Consider the following 13,667-nt stretch of genomic DNA (forward strand, 5'->3'; position numbering starts at 1 on the left):
CCGCGTTGGAGGAGTCAGGGGAAACCCTATGAAAGGGTGTGTTTTGAATGTCGGAAGCCGGGCCATATAGCTCGAGATTGCCCTAATATTAAAGGTAGATAAAAGATCATCAGGTTGTGCTAGTTAATCGGTTGTTTAGTAGTGGCCAATTTTTCAATAATTGTTTTCCATACAAAGATTTTATTTGTATAAAGAGGCATACCTAGAGTTAATAAGGAAGACCATCGTTTAGGTCAAATACGGTGATAGGACTAAAGTGATTTTAGGTCGAAAATGTATCTTGTACGACATTAAATCACAAGGAAAACTCCATAAATAGGTTATTATTAGAGTGCTTTATGAATGACCCCTTTCAGTATTTATTGGGGAGAAATATAATTTAGTGGTTAATACTAAAACACTCCAGTTATAAAACTTGTTTAGGGTGGCCCTTGGGAATAATATCATAGAATATTTTAGAATCAAAACCGCCCTTAGAATTTGCTATACTTCGTCCCTACCAGTGGCTACCACCCGATTTGGAACAGTGATTAAAGCAACGCACAAGTCACGTAATGCACCTTGTTCCCTTTCGCCGGAAGTTAGGCTTAGCTCGGGATTCATGGGGGTGAGTAAAGGGAAGAAATTCGTCTGTCGTCTGCTACATAAGCCAAAAATATGTACTGTAGCGGACGACAGACCAATTTCTTCCCGTTACTCACCCCCATGAATCCCGAGCTAAGCCTAACTTCCGGCGAAAGGGAATAAGGTGGATTCCCCTACAAGTTGAGTTTCCTTACGAACTCCAGTTTTGGCTTGGCGAAAGCAGAGACATTTGCAGGCTGGAATTATGCTGTTATAAATACCGCCAAGCAAAATCCGGTGTTCGAAAGGAAAGTCAACTTATAGGGAGCTAACAACTGGCTAGGGGAAGAGATAGTCAGACGTCACGCAGCCCCTCTCTGGTTGGCATTTTTGCGTGTAGAAATTAGAATACTGTTTCCAACCGTTAGGGGGGATGAAACTCCAGTAAGAGATGGAAGGGTGTGACGTTTCAGGGTCAGAACTGTTAGCTCCCTATAGGGGAACCACTTGACTTGTGTTTTGATGTAACTTTTAATTTATACTGAAAAGGATCCCTAAACAAATCTTATCTTCAATCTTTTATCACGGATAAAGAATGCGCGTGAGGTTGAAATTTGTTTTCACGCTATAGGATAGGCAACTCCCTATCTCGGACGACAGCTTATTCTGCATATACTCTGTTACAATATCGGTTGTCAGCACGCGCAAACCTAGGTCTCTATGCAACGTAGCTTTGTACGTGCAGACAAGAGCCAAAAAATTTTAGGAGATAGAACTAGGTTTGCGCGTGCTGACAACCGATGTTGTAACAGAGTATATGCAGAATAAGCTGTCGTCCGAGATAGGGAGTTGCCTATCCTATAGCGTGAAAACAAATTTACTCGCGCTCTTTTTTTTTGTCCATGCTTTTACTGTCATATTTATAATCCACTGAAACCGCGCTATGTCATAAAAGGAATGAAAAATGTTTGAATAACAAATTAGATAAACTGGAATCGCTATGGCCCACAATATAGGCCAGCTAAATTCATTAGAGAAAATTAATAATATTGATCCTTTTTACTTAAATTGTGTGAATAAAGGGCGTGAAGCGGAGAAAAAAGCCCCCGAGGGCGAAGTTGAAAAAGCGCCAGAGGGCGAAAAGGCAAACGCGCCTGAGGGCGCGGATTTAAATGAAGTTGTGGTGGAAAAGATGGACACCCTTTCAGTGTAATTGAAAGTATTATTAAAAAATAACCTGTATTGAGTTGGGACACCGCAAAACTAAAATTACCTTCAATTAAGTTAAACATAATTATTCTGAAACAGTGAAATTTCAAAATTTAAAGTAAGACTCAAGGAATATTTTGATTTAACCATGAAGGGCTTTCTATTGGTATAAACCCCAGAGTTCATAAATTATGTTCCATAAGTTTGTCACCAATTACTGAAAGCTTGTCATTAAGTGACCTAGGTCATAGATTCTAGATCCGAGTCCTGGTGAGGCGCTTTCAAAGGCTTAAAAATGCAGACTAATAAATAGGAAGATGAAAGTGGTGCAAAATTGACCGAGTGTACTTAGTTCTCGTTTGACGTTATCGAAGTAACTCTATTTGTCTTTAGCATTACGAAGTATCTCATACTTATGGAGCATTTCTTATTAACTTATGGTATTATCAAAGGCTTATAGTTGAAAACCAAAAGTATACTTTTATCATAGTTCCCAGCCCTTGTCTATAGCACCATGTGAAATGAGAAGCAAACGACCCACCTCAACCAATAAATAAAATTTTTGTGGTCAAAGATTTACAATATATGTAAGCTATAAGTACTCAATGTTAGCGATCCAAACTATAACATCGTCCACTTTATTATGACACTTGCTACGGTTGCAAGGGAAACAAAAACACACGGTTTTGTAAGCGTTATGGCGATTTTCTCATATTACACGATGCTAACTCAATTCAGGGAATGATACTTTTTGTTTTCTATGAACTTTTGATATTATACAGGTCAACTGCTTTCTTGTGTTCCAACTTATAATACAATCCTATGGTTTTTAGGTAGCATCATCATTTAACGTCAAAAATTTATTAACCACTCATCATTATTCATTAAAATATATAAACCATTAATCATCCAAACATCTTTTAACATAATTATTTCTCTAACATTACTTGATTTTACATGATTTTACTAATTAAAAATTATTTTAAATTTACAAAATACCAATTATTTAAAATTTACAAAATACCAATTATTTAAAATTTACAAAATACCAATTATTTAAAATTATTAACAATTATTCAAATTTATTAATAATTATTTAATTAAAAAAAACTGTATTAGTATTTTATGTTTTAAATTCCACAAATAAAAATACTTCCAAAATAAAACGTGTTTTTAATAATTTTCAAAGCTGTAGAGCCAAACAATCCTGATGTTATAATTATTTTTTTTTAACACAGTAAATCATATCAGTACTTTTTCAAAACAGTAGACATAGGACAAAGGTTATATTGTATTATAAATAGCCAGTGGGATTGATTTTAGCTATATCGCAATTAGAGCTCGACATTTTCTATCCATTATCCACAAATCAGTGGATAACCAATTATTTATAAATAAAGTTGTGGATATAATACGATTTAACACGCAAGATCTGTGGATAATTTTCAATTATGGATTAAGATAAAGTGACGTTGACAATGGAGAGATAAAGTCGAGCTCTAATCGCTGTTTTATGCCTATTCAATTTTAATTCTTTAGCTCTGGCTTCATCAATTTTTATAATTATTCCACTAAATCACATGTTGTATATTAACACAAATCATTTATACTAACATAAATGGGTGATTAATGTAATTACTGTTATAAAAAATATCTATTAAATAATAATGAATTTCTTCATCAACTTGCGTTAATCATTTCGTTCCTAACATAATTAATTTTTCTTAGAGTGATATAAGAAAATATCTGGGGGTAGCACAACTAGATGCTCCCATAGTCGAGGGCCTAAGTTGAAAGTTAGGGAAATAAACTGTATTTATCGTAAAGAGATAATTATTTTACAAAATTAGAAATTATAATTTTTAAAACGGAGTTATGGACAGCAAAAAATTTTCAAATTTAACTGTTACCTAATAATTGTCACTAAATAATAACTAAACCATCCCATGATTCAGTTTAAAAACTATTGTTTACACTAACGCAGAGCTTTCTCCATCAGAGACCAGATTAAGGTAGTCCAAACCTCTTTAACAACCATCAATAATTAAACCAAAAAAAATTATTTATTTTTAATTTCATAAACACCTAATGATACTGTTGGAAAAGGCTGACAATTATACATTCTTTTCGTGGGAAGCGTTAGTACTGTAATTAAAAATCTAAAATGTGCATTATGCAAATGATTTATTTTAAATTTAATTTTAGTCACCGAGTTGATATTTATAAAGCCCTTTTTGCTCATGTCTATTTTAAACTTTAATCGCAGATTTCGCTTACCATTTCACAAGCATAATAAACACTACTGAAGGACGCAAATCTATCTGTGATCGGTAACGGTGAACAATATAGGAATTTGCCCAATTAATCGGTTTGAACTTCATTTGCACATTTCTACTCGTTAATTTGATATGTTGCGAGAAATTTGAATGGAATATAAATAGTTATCTCTTTCAGTAGATAATTTTTGATGTTGATATTTAAGATTCATGGAGTTAAAAAAAATTATTAAGCTTTGATATCAACATCGGTTAATTTACGATATGGGCTTATGATGGTAGTCTGTTTATAAGATTAAATCGTTACTTTAAGTGTCACTAGACAGTATCTACCTCCAAAATCGAGACTTAGTAACTTTATAACCATCTCCTAGTCACAGGATATCCGAGGGTCAATTTCTTACATCATTGACATGTGATAATGATTATCGGAGGAAGGCTTGCTATAGCTGTCAACTTTTGGCAAGGCCTAATACCGTTTTGCTTGACTTTCGCCGTCAAATTCCTTTTAAAGCATAGATCATATAGTATCCACCCTTGATTTTCATTTCGCAACACACGTTGGATTCGTAAACCTCGACACGCACTACGATTAGAAGCATTAAAATGCAAACACAACAACACACTGAGCGTATTTTAGTAAATAACAATTCTCACTACAGCTGTTTTTGGGGCTGAAGGAGCGACCGCGGCGATAAAGAAAAAGCCTCCGGCGGAGTCCGGCCAGTAACTTAAAGGGGGTAGTTTCGAGGGAACGAAATTCAAATGCAAGGCGCGTTCCATCAACAAAAAACATTGAATTCGTTTTACGCAATTATAATATTAAAACTTTATACAATTAAGTAATATTTAAGAAAACTAAGCACTACTTTCAAAGTCTAAACTTTAAAAATTCGACGATACGAGAAGGCGAAGTAACGGGCAACGAGAGGTAAACATTTTTTTAAATGGCAAAATTAGCGGTAAGCCAAGGCTTAGCGCAATTTCACCGCCTTAAAAAAAGTGCCAAGTTTAGAAATAGATTGTGGGACAATAAAAAGGTGGAAAATTATGAAATTGGGCTTATATTAAAGCTTGAAACCTACTTTATATTATATTTAAAATCCATCCATGAGCAAATCCTCAAAATATATGAAAATGACAACGAAAAAGGACCCACTCTCAAATTTTTTTCCCCTTAAAAAAAATGGCGGCCACAAACGGGGTGAAAAAGGGGAAAAGAGCTATTAAAGCAGTCTTATCTGACTATCGATAGGCCATTTCAACCAAAAGGCATTAAGAATAAACAATCGGATTATTATGAGGCAACTATACGTAAAAAAAGGCCAATATTGGTTGCGCTGATATTTGCTAATAAAACAGTGTATCCATGCCAAAATATCGCAGATTGGGGTAGTTTTTGAAATTTAAAATTAAACATACTTAAAATTAATTTTTCTCAAAAACCTTAAAAATGGTCCTAGAAAAAGGTTTAAAGTTTAATTTAAGACCGTTCCCAAAACTAACCAACGTATAGTTTTCCTAAATCACGAATAACCGATTTGTTTTTTTCGAAAAATTTCCCATGTTATTTCTATGGGAAAAATTCCTGTTTTTCATCAAAAGGTGTGATTAATTTTATGGAAATGAAAACCACCCTTAGCAACTTTATTTTTCATAAAATAAACTAATTTATGAATCTCTTTGAAATTTTAACCACATATTAAGGGCCCGAATTGTAGTTCTGTGGAATTTTTTCGAATGAATTAATACAATACAAAAAAAACTACATCCAAACAAAAAACCCTCCTTATACATTAAAAGCAGTATGAAGTCTTATCTAAGAGAGCTACCGCTCTCTCAGAATTATTTTTAATTTTTTCAAAATTTGATAGCTACGAAATAAAGTTCAAGTAACATAACAGCGAGGCTCCGACGAGAATCGAACTCATGATCTCCTGTTTACAAGACAGGCGCTTTAACCACTAAGCCACGGAGCCCTTGCTTTGAAGCGATATGAATGCAGAATATTTCAGAAAATTAACTAAATTATCTCATCGGAACTTTTGCCCTATTATTTTAATTTTTCGAAATTATATAGCTACGAAATATAGTTCAAGTAACATAAAAGCGAGGCACGGACGAGAATAGAACTCATGATCTCCTGTTTATTAGACAGGCGCTTTAACCACAAAGCCACGGAGCCCTTGCTTTGAAGCGGTATGAATGCTGAATATTTCAGTAAATTAACTAAATTATCACATCGGAACTTTTACACTATTGTTTGCATTTATGCATATCTAAATCAACTATTATTTTTAATTTTTCAAAATTTAATAGCTTCGAAATCTAGTTCAAGTAATATAACAGCGAGGCTCCGACGAGAATCGAACTCATGATCTCCTGTTTACAAGACAGGCGCTTTAACCACTAAGCCACGGAGCCCTTGCTTTGAAGCGATATGAATGCAGAATAATTCAGAAAATTAACTAAATTATCTCATCGGAACTTTTGCCCTATTATTTTAATTTATCGAAATTATATAGCTACGAAATATAGTTCAAGTAACATAAAAGCGAGGCACCGACGAGAATCGAACTCATGATCTCCTGTTTACTAGACAGGCGCTTTAACCACTAAGCCACGGAGCCCTTGCTTTGAAGCGATATGAATGCTGAATATTTCAGTAAATTAACTAAATTAACTCATCAGAACTTTTGCCCTATTATTTTAATTTTTCAAATTTATATATCTACGAAATCTAGTTCAAGTAACATAACAGCGAGGCTCCGACGAGAATCGAACTCATGATCTCCTGTTTACTAGACAGGCGCTTTAACCACTAAGCCACGGAGCCCTTGCTTTGAAGCGACATGAATGCTGAATATTCCAGTAATTTGACTAAATTATCTCATCGGAATTTTTTCCCTATTATTTTAATATTTCAAAATTATATAGCTACGAAATCTAGTTCAAGTAATTTAACAGCGAGGCTCCGACGAGAATCGAACTCATGATCTCCTGTTTACTAGACAGGCGCTTTAACCAAAAAGCCACGGAGCCCTAGCTTTGAAGCGGTATGAATGCTGAATATTTCAGTAAATTAACTAAATTATCACATCGGAACTTTTACACTATTGTTTGCATTTATGCATATCTAAATCAACTATTATTTTTAATTTTTCAAAATTTAATAGCTTCGAAATCTAGTTCAAGTAATATAACAGCGAGGCTCCGACGAGAATCGAACTCATGATCTCCTGTTTACAAGACAGGCGCTTTAACCACTAAGCCACGGAGCCCTTGCTTTGAAGCGATATGAATTCTGAATATTTCAGTAAATTAACTAAATTATCTCATCGGAACTTTCGCCCTATTATTTTGATTTTTAAAAATTATATAGCTACGAAATCTAGTTCAAGTAACTTAACAGCGAGGCTCCGACGAGAATCGAACTCATGATCTCCTGTTTACTAGACAGGCGCTTTAACCACTAAGCCACGGAGCCCTTGCTTTGAAGCGACAAGGATGCTGAATATTCCAATAATTTAACTAAATTAACTCATCGGAATTTTTACCCTATTGTTTTAATTTTTCAAAATTTAATAGCTACGAAATCTAGATCAAGTAACATAACAGTAAGGCTCCGACGAGATTCGAACTCATGATCTCCTGTTTACTAGACAGGCGCTTTAACCACTAACCCACGGAGCCCTTGCTTTGAAGCGATATGAATGCTGAATATTTCAGTAAATTAACTAAATTAACTCATCGGAACTTTTGCCCTATTATTTTAATTTTTCAAAATTTTATATCTACGAAATTTAGTTCAAGTAACATAACAGCGAGGCTCCGACGAGAATCGAACTCATGATCTCCTGTTTACTAGACAGGCGCTTTAACCACTAAGCCACGGAGCCCTTGCTTTGAAGCGATATGAATTCTGAATGTTTCAGTAAATTAACTAAATTATCTCATCGGAACTTTTGCCCTATTATTTTGATTTTTCAAAATTATATAGCTACGAAATCTAGTTCAAGTAACTTAACAGCGAGGCTCCGACGAGAATCGAACTCATGATCTCCTGTTTACTAGACAGGCGCTTTAACCACTAAGCCACGGAGCCCTTGCTTTGAAGCGACATGGATGCTGAATATTCCAATAATTTAACAAAATTAACTCATCGGAATTTTTACCCTATAGTTTTAATTTTTCAAAATTTAATAGCTACGAAATCTAGATCAAGTAACATAACAGTAAGGCTCCGACGAGAATCGAACTCATGATCTCCTGTTTACTAGACAGGCGCTTTAACCACTAAGCCACGGAGCCCTTGCTTTGAAGCGATATGAATGCTGAATATTTCAGTAAATTAACTAAATTAACTCATCAGAACTTTTGCCCTATTATTTTAATTTTTCAAATTTATATATCTACGAAATCTAGTTCAAGTAACATAACAGCGAGGCTCCGACGAGAATCGAACTCATGATCTCCTGTTTACTAGACAGGCGCTTTAACCACTAAGCCACGGAGCCCTTGCTTTGAAGCGACATGAATGCTGAATATTCCAGTAATTTGACTAAATTATCTCATCGGAATTTTTTCCCTATTATTTTAATATTTCAAAATTATATAGCTACGAAATCTAGTTCAAGTAATTTAACAGCGAGGCTCCGACGAGAATCGAACTCATGATCTCCTGTTTACTAGACAGGCGCTTTAACCACTATTGTTTGCATATATGCATATCTAAATCAACTATTATTTTTAATTTTTCAAAATTTAATAGCTTCGAAATCTAGTTCAAGTAACATAACAGCAAGGCTCCGACGAGAATCGAACTCATGATCTCCTGATTACAAGACAGGCGCTTTAAAAACTAAGCCCTTGCTTTGAAGCGATTTGAATGCAGAATATTTCAGAAAATTAACTAAACTATCTCATCGGAACTTTTGCCCTATTATTTTAATTTTTCAAAATTATATAGCTACGAAATATAGTTCAAGTAACATAACAGCGAGGCTCCGACGAGAATCGAACTCATGATCTTTTGTTTACTAGACAGGCGCTTTAACCACTAAGCCACGGAGCCCTTGCTTTGAAGCGACATGGATGCTGAATATTCCAATAATTTAACTAAATTAACTCATCGGAATTTTTACCGTATTGTTTTAATTTTTCAAAATTTAATAGTTTCGAAATCTAGATCAAGTACCATAACAGCAAGGCTCCGACGAGAATCGAACTCATGATCTCCTGTTTACTAGACAGGCGCTTTAACCACTAACCCACGGAGCCCTTGCTTTGAAGGGATATGAATGCTGAATATTTCAGTAAATTAACTAAATTAACTCATCGGAACTTTTGCCCTATTATTTTAATTTTTCAAAATTTGGATCTTTCCTATTTTAGAGGCCGCCTTCGATAGTGGGAAATTTTTTTAGTAGGATAGTAGTAAAAATAGTAGTATTTTTCCTAGAACGGAAAAGCTAAACCGATGAGGTAGAAAATACTATGGATAACTAAAATCTGACTAAAACACTTTCATGTGGTTTTACTGTATATTTAATTCATGATTATTATTAGTGATTAATGCTATATTTATAGCAAGGTTCCGCCTTGAGGGAACGAAATCCCCTGTCGCTAGGGCAGTTCTTACATGAAGAACTATACCCGTTTAAGTGAGGGTAGTGATGGCATGCAGTGTAAAACTGCATACAAAGTAGGCCATTTGATCGACTTAAACGCAGTATGAAACTGCATTTACAAGTCAGTCGTATGACTAATTAAAAACTTCTGGAAAAGGCAGAAAGTTTTCAATTTGTATAAATGTATGGGGTATTAAATCGGTTTTGGAGGCCATAATATTCAAGCAGTAGATACAGACGTTTTTGTGAAATATAATAATCGCTTTTCACTAAGAGGTTTTCGAGCACCAGAACCGCGTTTAATATAATCTTCTCTACAATATTTCCAAAAAATAAAATCCATTTGGACTCTAAATGCGCTCAAAATAGATATAAATTATGTCACAAAAGCAACTTCCCGACACCTTGGCCTCTCATGCAGGTGTCAATAGTCTCTCTACTGGCCTCCTAAGTAGGCCACTACTGACGCCTAATTGAGCGGCCAGTGTAATAGTCCATGGTTCCATTTTCTTTGTTTATTCTCTACTGGCCTCTCAAGTAGGCCACTATTGACGCCTAGTTGAGCGGCCAGTGTAATAGTCCATGATTCCATTTTGCTTGTTTATTCTCTACGGTTCACGGGTAGTTGAGCGGTTTTCAAAAGAGCGTTTTGGAATAAAGCGGTTCCCAAAACAGCGGTTTGCATAACCGCGTGGAAGCAAAACCGCGGTTGCTGTTTCCGCGTTTCTCAATACAGCGCTATTTCCCAAAACAGCGGTTGCTGTTTCCGCCCAAACTGTGATTGATAGGGAGGGAAATCTCTATTATATTAAGTATATAGGACAAAGAACAATATTATGTAAAAAGGAGTAATGTTATATCGGAAGTAAATATAAAACGTAATTTTTTGGAGAAGGCATATTATTTTGGGAAGTTAATGAAGATAAACAGCAACATTTTGGAATGCAAAAAGGAGTAATGTTATATCGGAAGTAAATATAAAATATAATTTTTTGGAAAAGGCATATTATTTTGGGAAGTTAATGAAGATAAACAACAATATTTTGGAAAAGGCGTACTTTCGTACGCTCAAGATATAAACGCTGTAATCAAAATGCGCTAAAACGAGAAATGGCTATAATGGCAAACGCGTTTATGAAAAAGCCGTTTTGGACAATGCTGTTTTGATAACACGCCCAATCGATAACATACCTTTCTCTACTGGCCTCTCAAGTAGGCCACTATTGACGCCTAGTTGAGCGGCCAGTGTAATTGTACCCGTGGTTCCATTTTGCTTGTTTATTCTCTACTGGCCTCTCAAGTAGGCCACTACTGACGCCTAGTTGAGCGGCCAGTGTAATAGTCCATGATTCCATTTTGCTTGTTTATTCTCTACTGGCCTCTCAAGTAGGCCACTACTGACGCCTAGTTGAGCGGCCAGTGTAATAGTCCATGGTTCCATTTTCTTTGTTTATTCTCTACTGGCCTCTCAAGTAGGCTACTACTGACGCCTAATTGAGAGGCCAGTGTAATAGTCCATGGTTCCATTTTGCTTGTTTATTCTGTACTGGCCTCTCAAGTAGGCGACTACTGACGCCTAGTTGAGCGGCCCGTGTAATAGTCCATGGTTCCATTTTGCTTGATTATTCTCTACTGGCCTCTCAAGTAGGCCATTACTGACGCCTAGTTGAGCGGCCAGTGTAATAGTCCATGGTTCCATTTTCTTTGTTTATTCTCTACTGGCCTCTCAAGTAGGCCACTACTGACGCCTAATTGAGAGGCCAGTGTAATAGTCCATGGTTCCATTTTGCTTGTTTATTCTGTACTGGCCTCTCAAGTAGGCCACTACTGACGCCTAGTTGAGCGGCCAGTGTAATAGTCCATGGTTCCATTTTCTTTGTTTATTCTCTACTGGCCTCTCAAGTAGGCCACTACTGACGCCAAATTGAGAGGCCAGTGTAATAGTCCATGGTTCCATTTTGCTTGTTTATTCTGTACTGGCCTCTCAAGTAGGCCACTACTGACGCCTAGTTGAGCGGCCCGTGTAATAGTCTATGGTTCCATTTTGCTTGATTATTCTCTACTGGCCTCTCAAGTAGGCCACTACAGACGCCTAGTTGAGCGGCCAGTGTAATAGTCCATGATTCCATTTTGCTTAATTATTCTCTACTGGCCTCTCAAGTAGGCCACTACTGACGCCTAATTGAGAGGCCAGTGTAATAGTCCATGGTTCCATTTTGCTTGTTTATTCTCTACTGGCCTCTCAAGTAGGCCACTACTGACGCGAAGATGAGCGGCCCGACACCTAACCCAACCCAACCCAACCCAACCCAACCCAACCCAACCCAACCAAACCAAACCAAACCAAACCAAACCTAACCTAACCTAACCAAACCTAACCAAACCTAACCAAACCTAACCAAACCAAACCAAACCTAACCAAACCAAACCTAACCTAACCTAACCTAACCTAGTTTGAACGTTAGGACATATCTGTACTGGCCTCGCAATTAGGCCAATTAGGACACCTAGTTTAAAGGCCAATGGATACTTCCGTTTCGTTTTTAATATTTATTCACGAACGGCAAAGTAGCCGACGATAAAAACATAGATAAGAGACCCATGTATTGTCTCTAGTTTCATTTTGCGTGTTTATTCTCTACTGGCCTCTCAAGTAGGCCACTACAAACGCTTAGTTCAGAGGCCCGTGTAATTGTCCACGGTTCCGTTTTGCATGTTTATTTTTTAATGGCCTCTCAAGTAGGCCACTACCAACGCCTACTTGAGAGGCCCGGCATGAAATTTCACCCGCCTCGCCTAAACCAAACCTAACCTAACCTGGTCTAATCTCGTTTGAACGTAAGGGCATATCTGTACTGGCCTCGCAATTAGGTCTCATAGGACCCCTAGTTAAAAGGCCAATGTATTATTCCAACATTTCGTTTTGCATGTTCATTCTGTACTGGCCTCGCAATTAGAACACTTAAAACGCCTTGTTAAAAGGACAGTGCATTACCCCATTTCATTTTTCCTGTTTATTAACGAAAGGCTAAGTATGCGCCTCTTTACACGGAAAAAGACAGTAATATAGCAATATTTTGGAAAAGGCGGCAATTTATGGTTAGTCAGAAATAATTTGGAAAAGGCGGCAATTTATGGTTAGTCAGAAATAATTTGGAAAAGGCGGCTATTTATGATTAGTCAGCAATATTTTGGAAAAGGCGGCAATTTATGGTTAGTCGGCACAATGTAGCAATTCATACTATTTTCTCCATCATAGGTTTTGCTTTTCCATGTAGGGGGAATACTACTATTTTTACTACCATCCTACTAAAAAATTTACCACTATGGAAAACGGCCTGTAAAATAGGAATGACCCCAAAATTTTATATCTACGAAATTTAGTTCAAGTAACATAACAGCGAGGCTCCGACGAGAATCGATCTCATGATCTCCTGTTTACTAGACAGGCGCTTTAACCACTAAGCCACGGAGCCCTTGCTTTGAAGCGATATGAATTCTGAATGTTTCAGTAAATTAACTAAATTATCTCATCGGAACTTTTGCCCTATTATTTTGATTTTTCAAAATTATATAGCTACGAAATCTAGTTCAAGTAACTTAACAGCGAGGCTCCGACGAGAATCGAACTCATGATCTCCTGTTTACTAGACAGGCGCTTTAACCACTAAGCCACGGAGCCCTTGCTTTGAAGCGACATGGATGCTGAATATTCCAATAATTTAACTAAATTAACTCATCGGAATTTTTACCCTATAGTTTTAATTTTTCAAAATTTAATAGCTACGAAATCTAGTTCAAGTAATTTAACAGCGAGGCTCCGACGAGAATCGAACTCATGATCTCCTGTTCACTAGACAGGCGCTTTAACCACTATTGTTTGCATATATGCATATCTAAATCAACTATTATTTTTAATTTTTCAAAATTTTATATCTACGAAATTTAGTTCAAGTAACATAACAGCAAGGCTCCGACGAGAATCGAA

General features: G+C 36.3%; 12 non-coding genes across 12 annotated transcripts; all 12 read right to left on the reverse strand.

Annotated features, from left to right (window-relative positions):
- Positions 1-5,955: 5,955 nt before the first annotated feature.
- TRNAT-UGU (transfer RNA threonine (anticodon UGU)) lies at positions 5,956-6,028 on the reverse strand. Its single transcript has one exon. It is a non-coding gene; the product is annotated as a tRNA-Thr (tRNA).
- Positions 6,029-6,400: 372 nt separating this feature from the next.
- Positions 6,401-6,473, reverse strand: TRNAT-UGU (transfer RNA threonine (anticodon UGU)). Its single transcript has one exon. It is a non-coding gene; the product is annotated as a tRNA-Thr (tRNA).
- A 133-nt stretch (positions 6,474-6,606) lies between these two features.
- On the reverse strand, positions 6,607-6,679 carry TRNAT-AGU (transfer RNA threonine (anticodon AGU)). The gene has a single exon. It is a non-coding gene; the product is annotated as a tRNA-Thr (tRNA).
- A 133-nt stretch (positions 6,680-6,812) lies between these two features.
- TRNAT-AGU (transfer RNA threonine (anticodon AGU)) lies at positions 6,813-6,885 on the reverse strand. The gene has a single exon. It is a non-coding gene; the product is annotated as a tRNA-Thr (tRNA).
- Positions 6,886-7,257: 372 nt separating this feature from the next.
- Positions 7,258-7,330, reverse strand: TRNAT-UGU (transfer RNA threonine (anticodon UGU)). Its single transcript has one exon. It is a non-coding gene; the product is annotated as a tRNA-Thr (tRNA).
- A 133-nt stretch (positions 7,331-7,463) lies between these two features.
- TRNAT-AGU (transfer RNA threonine (anticodon AGU)) lies at positions 7,464-7,536 on the reverse strand. The gene has a single exon. It is a non-coding gene; the product is annotated as a tRNA-Thr (tRNA).
- A 339-nt stretch (positions 7,537-7,875) lies between these two features.
- Positions 7,876-7,948, reverse strand: TRNAT-AGU (transfer RNA threonine (anticodon AGU)). Its single transcript has one exon. It is a non-coding gene; the product is annotated as a tRNA-Thr (tRNA).
- A 133-nt stretch (positions 7,949-8,081) lies between these two features.
- Positions 8,082-8,154, reverse strand: TRNAT-AGU (transfer RNA threonine (anticodon AGU)). Its single transcript has one exon. It is a non-coding gene; the product is annotated as a tRNA-Thr (tRNA).
- Positions 8,155-8,287: 133 nt separating this feature from the next.
- Positions 8,288-8,360, reverse strand: TRNAT-AGU (transfer RNA threonine (anticodon AGU)). The gene has a single exon. It is a non-coding gene; the product is annotated as a tRNA-Thr (tRNA).
- A 133-nt stretch (positions 8,361-8,493) lies between these two features.
- Positions 8,494-8,566, reverse strand: TRNAT-AGU (transfer RNA threonine (anticodon AGU)). Its single transcript has one exon. It is a non-coding gene; the product is annotated as a tRNA-Thr (tRNA).
- A 4,516-nt stretch (positions 8,567-13,082) lies between these two features.
- TRNAT-AGU (transfer RNA threonine (anticodon AGU)) lies at positions 13,083-13,155 on the reverse strand. Its single transcript has one exon. It is a non-coding gene; the product is annotated as a tRNA-Thr (tRNA).
- A 133-nt stretch (positions 13,156-13,288) lies between these two features.
- TRNAT-AGU (transfer RNA threonine (anticodon AGU)) lies at positions 13,289-13,361 on the reverse strand. The gene has a single exon. It is a non-coding gene; the product is annotated as a tRNA-Thr (tRNA).
- Positions 13,362-13,667: the final 306 nt, after the last annotated feature.

This window comes from Phalangium opilio, unplaced genomic scaffold (genome assembly GCF_054372755.1).
Source record: "Phalangium opilio isolate 3A_F unplaced genomic scaffold, DU_Popi_V2 ptg000092l_1, whole genome shotgun sequence".
Classification (NCBI taxonomy): domain Eukaryota; kingdom Metazoa; phylum Arthropoda; class Arachnida; order Opiliones; family Phalangiidae; genus Phalangium; species Phalangium opilio.